This window comes from Grammomys surdaster, unplaced genomic scaffold (assembly GCF_004785775.1).
Source record: "Grammomys surdaster isolate TR1022 unplaced genomic scaffold, NIH_TR_1.0 182, whole genome shotgun sequence".
In the NCBI taxonomy this organism is placed as follows: Eukaryota; Metazoa; Chordata; class Mammalia; order Rodentia; family Muridae; genus Grammomys; species Grammomys surdaster.
The window spans coordinates 1512281-1521905 of NW_021604627.1; positions in this window are offsets into that span (position 1 = coordinate 1512281).

Below are 9625 nucleotides of genomic sequence, written 5' to 3' on the forward strand. Positions count from 1 at the left end.
CACACACACACACACACACAGACTCACATACACAGAGTCACATTTACACAGAGTCACACTCACACAGGTGTGCACATACAGAGGCCCTTGTGTTCCCACGGAGACTGAACTGCTTGGCCCACATGACACTATCAAATGACACAACAGTGTTGGTAGGGAAGCCACAGACCTACCCTGGTGGCTTGATCTGCATCCGTCCCTTGTGGAAGAGACTCCCTGCTGGTGGGCCTGAGCACAGGTTGGCTACAGATGTCAGTGTTAATGTCTTGATAAACAGGGAGCTTGCTGAAATGCAGCCTTCAGCTCCAGGAGCTGTGGCTAATGACAGGCTGCTGGGGGAGCCACAGACAGTCGTCACTGTTCCTGCCTGTCCTCAGAGCTTCTCAAACAGCAGTGTATGTTTAAAAGCTTGAATATGCTTTCTTGGGAATCACTGTGTCTTGGAAATTGCTAGAATGCTATCAGATTTCACAGTTCCCTGGCCAGTGACCTTCTATAGGCCAGGGAAGAACAGCCTTTCTACCTTCCTGGCCTCAGCGTCACCTTGCCTTTCCCTGCTGTGCAGCCACTATGGGGATGTTGGAAGAGGCTTCAGGGCTGATTTAGGGTTGACTGGCAGCTGTGAGAGAAAGAGCTTAGAAGAGAATCTTTAGACTTCCAAGGGAAACATTTTCTCAATGCCCTAAATTGACAGAGAAGCCACAAGCTCTTGTCTTCTGCTTTACTCTGAACAGCTAGCTTAACCTTGCCATAGCCGAAAGACACCATACGGGGCCCACTTCTTCCTTCAAGGCTGATCCTATAGCTATGAGCTGGCAAAGGTCTGGGGACAACTAGCTGTATGGACAAAGCAAGAGTGACCCAGGTCCAAGAGGCACCCGAGAGCCAGAGCTGCTTGGGTCCTTTAGTGAGAAGCCAAGCTGAAAGCTGACCTCACTACGTCCTCACAGTGTCAACCCAGCCCAGGGCCTGACAGGGCACAGGGCCTGGAAACATGGCCACAGGCAGTATTCTCCTTGGATGTGGAGGGCAGTTACATGGGTGGTTAAATTCAGTGCATTGGCCACAGGCCAGCCTTCCGGCTTGGCAATTACACACATCTACCTCTGCCTCTCCCTGCTGCCCGGTCACCTCCCTGTCAGGCAGCTTTAAAGCCACTCTCCTCTTCCTGTCAGCAAATGTTTGCATGTGGCGTTGCTGGGCGACAGTTAAGCAGGACTTGCATTTTCCTGGCCCCTGAGCTCCTGGGGGAGCCTTCCCTCTGCAGACTTTGTAAGCACTCTGTGTCACTGCTACCATGTAAGCCCCATACCAGCTATGACTAGCTCCTGGAGAAAGGGGTCATTGTGGTGACCTGATCCTCTCTAGGACACTAGAAGATGGATCTAGCTCTTTCTCATGCTCTAGGCTTCTGGGGAGACTGTCTTATTAGTGTTTTGCAGAGACACATCTGTATAGACTGAGACTCATTTCTGCCAGATGTTTTACAATGACAGTAGCCATAACCCAACCCTCAAGTAAAGGTGCGTGCACTTCTGTTCCTGAGAACCTGGACAGTAGGTTGGATCGTTAAGCGTTTGATAAACAGTGAATTGAGGAAGATGTCCAAGATGGGCAGATGCACTTGCATCCAAAGTTGGATTCTGCTAACAGCAGCATTGTGGCCTATGAGGTGGTACCAAGCCCCACGGTGTTTTAAAGACAGGAGGACCAAAAGGGTAGAAAAGGAATTAATTAAGGTTAAATGAGTCAGGGACTGGAAAGGAGTTAACACAGACAGGACAAAGAATCTAAGTGGCAATGCCATGTGGCTTTATTTGGTGATGGATAGAGGGATAGTTTGGGGCAGTGGTGTCTTGGGGGGGGGGAAGACACTAAAGAACGTAAATGATAGTGGATGAGTCAAGCTTGAAGGCAGCAGGCTTGGGGCATGAAAGCAGCAAAAAGCAGGTCTTCAAGACCACCCAGGTCTGAACCCAGTGTGTTTTTGTGTGAGAGAGGTTAGGTCTATATTTCTACAGGAAAAGAAACACTATTGGGTTCTTTCCAAGTTGATAAAAATCAAACATGTCAAAGGCAGACCCCCAAAATACCCTGACAATGGACAAGAAGAAGAGGGAGAGCCACCACGATGGGAGAAGGCAGAAGAAAGGCGCCACACCCGAGAAGGTGCAAGACAGAGAGCATAGCTGCCATATAGGAGACAGGAAAGAACAGCCCCAAAAGGACCCCCTGACTGGGTCTAGGACAACAAATATAAAATAAAGATTTTAATAAGTAATAACTTGGGAATATGGAAGGAAGTGGAGGTTAGTAAGTGGCCAAGCCAATGAGCTGTTTATGGCATATAAAAATATAAAGGCTGTTGTGTATGTGTCTTTCCTTTGGGGACACAGAACACTGGGGCAGGTAGTGAGGTTGGTGCTGCCGCTGGAGTCTACTTGAATTACATTAAGTGAGCACTGCCACATCTATCCTCTCCCAGCTCTATGAGTTTGAGGACGTGGCTTGAGCTCTCTGAGCACCATCTATTTAGCTCATTCAGTCCTAGTGCTCTCCTGACAATTATCGAGAGGGGTACACTCGGTCTAGCCACACAGTTGCTACCTCATGAGTTAAAACTTCCCTCTGCCTTGAGCAAGAGGACTTCCATGTTGAAAAAAAAGGCATAGAATTCTCTGAAGGACAAAGGCCATCGGAGTCAGGGACACAGGAAATACGTGAGCAGGAGCTTATGAAGGGGGCAGAGCAGCCAGGGAAGATATGTTAGTCAGAATGCTTGTGCTTCCGGGTGATAGGAACAGAACTCAAAGTGACATGAGCCACAGTAGGCATACAGTGACAGCCGTGGAACAAGGACAGGAGCGCTGAAACGTGAGCACTCTCCTGCACTCAAAGGTGACTGGGACCTAGCAAGACCACGGGAGGACTCTGGGCCCAGGTGCAGGGCCAGGCAGAGGTTTCGGAGAGTTGAAGGCCCCAGAAGTAACTGACCACTGATGAGTCAGGAAGTTAATGGAGAAACGTTCCAGCCCCCTCCCTGGACTCTTGTATGGGTATCCTAACTGTGTTTCACCTATCACTCAGAGTTCCTGAGCCTTGATATGAACTTTTATGAAAAAAAAATAGCTGATAAGAACTTTTCTTGCCTTGAGTATGTGTGTGCTTCCTGGGGCCATCTCCCAAATAAAGGGCTTGCTGTCAAATCCTTTTCTAGAAGTCTGTTTCAGAGAACTCAAACCAATGCAAATAGTGAGGCTCTAAGTCTGGCTAGCTCTAGGCTTGTATCCAAGGAAGATGTACTCTATTGCCCAGCTCCCTCTTCTACATAGCCCCATCTTAGATGAAGATAAGACAAATTCAATGTTCGCAGACAGACGGATGTTGTGTTTCATCCCCAGAGTAGAGACTGGGCATCTTCTATCATAAGAGCTGGAAAAAGAGGAGACAGAAAGCCACAAGGTGACAAAAATGATTAAATCAGGCAGAGGAACACAGGGCCAGAATCTTTCTCATTGCTAAGTGTATGTGGCATGTCTATAATCCCAGTCCTCAGCAGGGAGACGCAGGAAGATCAGGAAGCCAGTGCTATCCTTGGTTATATAGAGCATTTGAGGCCAGTCTGGGTTATATGAGGCTTGATCCAAGGAGGACAAAGAGGAAATGGGGGAGGAGAAAGAGGAAGAAAAACGTAGAAACCCTCTCCCTTCATATATGGCTTATAGATATACACCAAGGACTAGAAGATTCCAGAATCAAGGTAGACATATTTGGGTAGGGAAGGAAATCTTGTCCTGTGGGTCATGATGCTATTTCTGGCAGTGTGACTGCCTATCTAACTGATCATGGTCCTATGAGATTCTATTTTCTAGCAATTCCATAGTGCTTTTAGTTCATATTAAGTACACAAGAGATGACATTATCTGACGTCGCAGTTCTCAGAAGTGCTCCCAGCATTAAGTGACACACTTACAGCAAAACAATCCAATGACAGCCTGAGAGACAGTTTTGAAAATGCAGGTATCTGTGTGTATTTGAAGGCAAAGGTGGTTCATGGAAACAATGAGAAGGAAGACCTAAGTATGGCCTCCTTAATGGATGGGGAGGAGGTGGAAAGCAGAGACTCTGGAAATGGGGAATCTGCGAAAGGTGTGTCACTGACGTGTCCTTGTATCTCAATTTGTCTATGGTTCTCCCAGTCAAATCACTGAACACCCTGTTGTCTTGGGAAAATGTGTGCAGGGCACACTGGAGGAGTTGATCATTCTGAGCAGCTCTAGCCTTGAATTCCCAGAGGACCGATTCAGTGCACTGATTCTGTGCAGGGCAGGACAGCTCAAGTCCAAGGAGCAAACTGCAGGGATTGTGGGCTCAAGTCCTGTCATCAGAACATCTGTGATCCATCAACACCTTAAATACCACAGCAACTCGCTGGCAAGCACACCATCCTTGGGCAATCGTCCCTTCCCTGTCTCCTGCCCAGCACCCACTTGTATCCTGAAATTCTTCCTTTACCAGCTTTTCTTTCAGGAGTGCACAAGCATATACCCTCAAAATACATATACCAAGGGCTTGCCACACACCGTCTATAGCACCCAAAACTCCGTAGCATCATGTTTAACCACTAATAGGACAGTGAGAGGGGAAAGTTTAGAGGGGACAGGAGACATGTAACCTGTGGCACATGTCACAGTTTATGAAAAGCAGTGAAGGGTTGAGGAAAATGACTTAGCAGGGAAAATGTCTGCTGCACAAGAGTAAGAACCTGTGTTCAGACCTCCTGGACCCACATAAAAAAGCTAAGCGTAGTGGCTATTGTCTGTAACTAACACGTGGGGTAGATAGAGACAGGAGGATTCTAAGGCCTCATTGGCTGGCCAATCTAGCCAATCAGTGATTTCCAGGTTCAGTGAGAAACCATGTCTCAAGCAAACAAACAAACCATAAGGTAGAGAAAGATAGAGGAAGACACCTTGCACTCACATACATGGACCAGCACACATATAACTACACACGTGAATGCATCAAATCAAAGGCACACAGATTCATAGAACTAAAACAAATGATTAAATTACAGTAGCTATTCTCAGACTTTGATAGTCTCTGTGTCTGCAGAAGCAGAGAGATGAGCAAAGACCGCAAAGGCTTGGCTGCAGAGGCAACACAGGAGAGGTGCAAATAAAACTGGAGGGCTGTGGGGCAGAGACACAGGACAGGAACACAGGGCAGGAAAGGTGCTCGATGAAAGGTGGATTTGGCATCTAGTTACCATGGTGAGTAACTGGTGCTTAATGCTGCTAGACTCCTTAAGGCAATGTCTCTAAGAAACCTAGGGAAGTGCAAGGGAGCCAGGGCCATGGTGCAGTGGATCCTGAGCCTCTTGGAACTTTGGGCCTTCCCTCTCTTTAGGAAAAACAATGGTTTCAGGCCTTGCTAGTTAGAGGCACACTGAAACTGTCAGCCTCCATGGATGCCAGCCAAGTATCAACAGCATTTGCCAAATGTAACTGCAGCCGTGTATTGCCTAACTGTGGATCAGATGGGGAAGGTGGGAGAAATGTGTGGCCAGGCAGGATCCTCATTGCAGAGCCTATACTACCAATCAAAGGGTCAGAGATATTTTGCTTATTAAGAGCATTTTCTGCTCTTACAGAAGATCAGAGTCTGGTTCTCAGAACCCACATGGTGGCTCACAACTACCCACAACTCCAGTTCCAAGAGATTAGACACCTTTTTCCTACCCTCTAAGGGCACTAGGCATGCACGCACATGATGCATACACATACATGCAGGTAAAACATCTGTATATATTAAATATAAATGAATAAGTCTTCTAAAACAATATAGCAACAATCAAAAATATAGGATGGTAGTGGCATAAACCAATAGCATGGTGGTTTGTTGTCATTTTCAAGTGTACCACTGTCAGGGCAGTAGGTTTCTTTACACTGGCATCATTGTAAGTCATTCACTGGGTCGCAGCTCTGCCACAGCTGGGGCATCACCAAGTGACAGAAACTTTCAGCTCCATTGGAATCTTAAGAAACAAACCTCATCGAAGCATTTTGTTGTCAAGCAAGGCATGTGGCTTGTGACTCTACTGTGATGGGTCCCTGCCCACAGGCCTTAAGTGGGGAAGAATAAATGATAGAAAAGTAGAGCTGTAGAGCAGTGGCCGGTAGACAGCAAGATGTGGGCATCTCACTCCACAGGCTCAAGGGGTTTTTTTCCTAAACAAGTATTACCTTTGTAATTGATTCTTATCACTTAAAGCTAAAGATCGAACAAAACATCTTAGGCAAGGAGATGACATAAGTCCACGCCCTGCATCTGAAAACCTTCAGGCCAGAGAAATGTCACAGTTAAAAGTCTCGGGATATTAGAAAGGTAAGGCCTGGAGAGTGGTTGCGGAGCTGGCTCAGTCAGTAAAACACTTGTGTCATGCACAGAGAAAGCCAAGTGTGCCAACCATAATCCCAGCACTCAGGAGTCAGAGATGGAAGGGTCTCTGGATCTGGGTAGCCAGCCAGTCCCGAGAAAAATGACAAGTTGTAGGCTCAAAGAGAGACCCGTGTTAAAAGACATAATGTGGAAGGCCCAGCATGGTGGCTCACTGGGTTAAGGGACCCACTACCAAGCCTGATGACCTGAGGTGAATCCTGGTACCCACATAATAGAAGGAGAGAACCAACTCTGGAAATGCTATTTTTCTACCAACTCACAAGAACAGTCACACAAACCAGGATAACAATGCTATAAAACCTCATGCTATCTGTAGTTCAAACCAGGTTTTGTTGCTAATTCTGCTGGTGCTGAATTTGCAGAAAATCTGAGAGATTCCATTGTGGATAAGCAGCTGTGGGTCATTAGTAAGGAAAGGAGAGACCCTAAGAGCACAGCCAGGCAGTGACAGGCAGTAAGTTGCAGTCACCAGCCTCTACAGACTAAGAACCCTTTATCTTCTTCAGGGACACGGTGACCAGACATGAAGAGCCACTTAAGCCCAGAACAACTTTCTGTGTCACTGTTCACACATTATGGACAATCATATGTGCAAATGTCCATTTCTATTTAGACGTGTGAGGCCATGATATGGTTTGGATATGGCAAGATGTGTCCTGCCCCTCCCCACCACCACTTTCCCACAAAGTTCATGCCAAACAAGCTTAGTTAGGTCAAGGTGAAGGTGGTCGGGGGATGCTGTGAACCTTTAAGAATCAGAGATCAGTGGGAAGTTTTTGAGTCATTGAGGGTTGTCTTAGGAAGGTATAGTGGGATCCCCGAAGTTCACTGGCTTCCTGATCTGTCTCTTAATCTAATCCACACACATTTATGAGATGATGTCACCAAGAGCACCTTCACCAGAAGAGTTCAGCCACCAATGTGATACTGTTGAGCCTCCAAAACCGTGAGCCAAACAAGTCTTTATAAAGTTAGCCTGCCTTGACTACTTTGCCATAGCAACAACAAACAGGTTAATGTAGGTAGGGCCCTAGAATCTGCCTTTCTAACACACTGCTGGGTGAGGCAGTTGCTTCTTCCTCAGGGACTTCGTTTTGAGCCATAACACCCTAAAGTCACTACAATTGAAGTATATCTCCATGAATCAGCCATGACAACCACAGAGTATGTCAAATTGTCCTCTAAACTGCCAAGGTTCTTTGGCTAAGAGCCCAGAGGGAGAACCTGAGTAGGCAGAACTATGGTACAGAAGAACACAAACAAAATCAGCCTATCTCTTTGGACCATGGAGAGTGCATGAGAGGAAAGGAAAGATGTCCATAGCTGTTCATGTCTGCTTATTGCTATTCTGCAACCTGGGTGTGTCAATAGATCCCAATCACACAGATGACAAGGAGCATCTGAACCAGGATCCAGGAGACTGAAGCTATATTCAACCTCAGAAGCAAGAGTTTTGGGGGTTTTTTTAAGTGTCATATTTCTCCATCCAAAGTGTCGCAGTACCCTGAGTACAGGCCTCTTGCTTCTCTGTTCTTCTGACTGGTTGCAACAGTCTGAGGGAGGAGGGGTAACCAAGAGTCCACACTGAGAGCAGAAGCAATGAGCACAGGTTCTATCCAGAATAATCTGGCAGCAGTAGGCTGGTGATAAAGCTCACTGGCTGGATGTGACCGTAGACATCAAAGTCACGGTTACTTCCTGGAGTAGATATTCATGGGAGAGAAGCATGATTAAACCTTCAGCGTGTATTAAGGGAGCAGTGGTTGCATAGGTATGTACTATGTCAAAAGCTACCAAGCTATATGCTTAAGCTTCATGAGCTTGGACCACACAGTTGGCCTAGCTCAATGAAAACAGGGAAGGAATTTAAATAAAGCCCAATGAGAGGACTGAGTAGTTAAGCCAGTCCCCAGGCCCTCCCAGAGCATTGTCCAGAAGGCTATTAAGTCCCATGAGAATGACAACCACCTGGGGGCTACAAAGGGAGACTACCTTTGCTCTGACAGACCTAGCTAGATAACACAAATCCAAAGCCACTGCCCATGTGATGATTAAGCAGCTGAGATGTGTGCAAAGATGTCTTGTAATTTTCCAGTAACATAAGCTGTTTAGGGGGAAAGGTATTTGTGCAAGAAGTCCTCCACCAGACACACCAAACCCATCCTGCTGCCCTCCCTCAATCACAGAAGACTTCTTTAAAGCAGTTATGTGCCTAGCTTTTTTCTTAGCCACCTCATCCTTAATTCCTGGTTGCTTGAGGCATGTCCTGTACTCAGGAGTCTGGCTGAGAAATAAGCCAACTTTGATTTAAGAACACAGAAGGTCTTCTTTAAGAAAAGGACTACCCCCTCCCCGTATTACTGGCTGGAGAAGTAAATGGTGAGTAGGCATGTACCAAGTTACATAGATTGGGAGGACAAATGAGTCATTTGGTGGTGGTGGTAAATTGATGGGCTGGAAGGTACCCTGGTCCTTGATGGTTTCAACAAGGCTCTTATACTGCATATTTAACCTGAAAAAAGAAAATTTTCTGTTTTATTTAACTTCAATAATTCTGGACACTGCCCCCCCCATCTGATATAGTCAAATCTTACCCCCAAATAGGTTCCTTTTGCCAGTTGGTAATAGCACCCTAAATTTCTCACAGAAGAGCACATACTGGGCCTCTAATGGTTATGCACCCTGGATGGTAGGACAGGAAGATAGACAATGTTCTGCCAAAAATAGCTTCAGAAGTGACCAAATGCAAATAAGTACAGGCCATCTCCATATCCTCACCCTTGTAGTGTGACTTAATTTCTTTCTTTTGAAGCGCTAAGGTGACCATGTGAACCAAGCCAGGCCAGCCCAGAGGAGAATGTGATAACACATTTGTAATTGGTATTTTGCTATTTTGTGGGTTCTTCTTTCTTCTATCCTTGTCTACCCCTTTTTTTTCTTCTACCATTTCACCCTTTAACACTAGATAGGAGAGGAAAACTGATAGCGGGGGAAGGAGGCGATGTTATCATTAGACTACTTCCTGCTAATTAAGGGCATCTAGTTCCTTTGGGCAGGTTAATCTTTGTCATCAGGATATTTAACTTCTTCTTCTTCTTCTTCTTCTTCTTCTTCTTCTTCTCCTTCTCCTTCTCCTTCTCCTTCTCCTTCTCCTTCTCCTTCT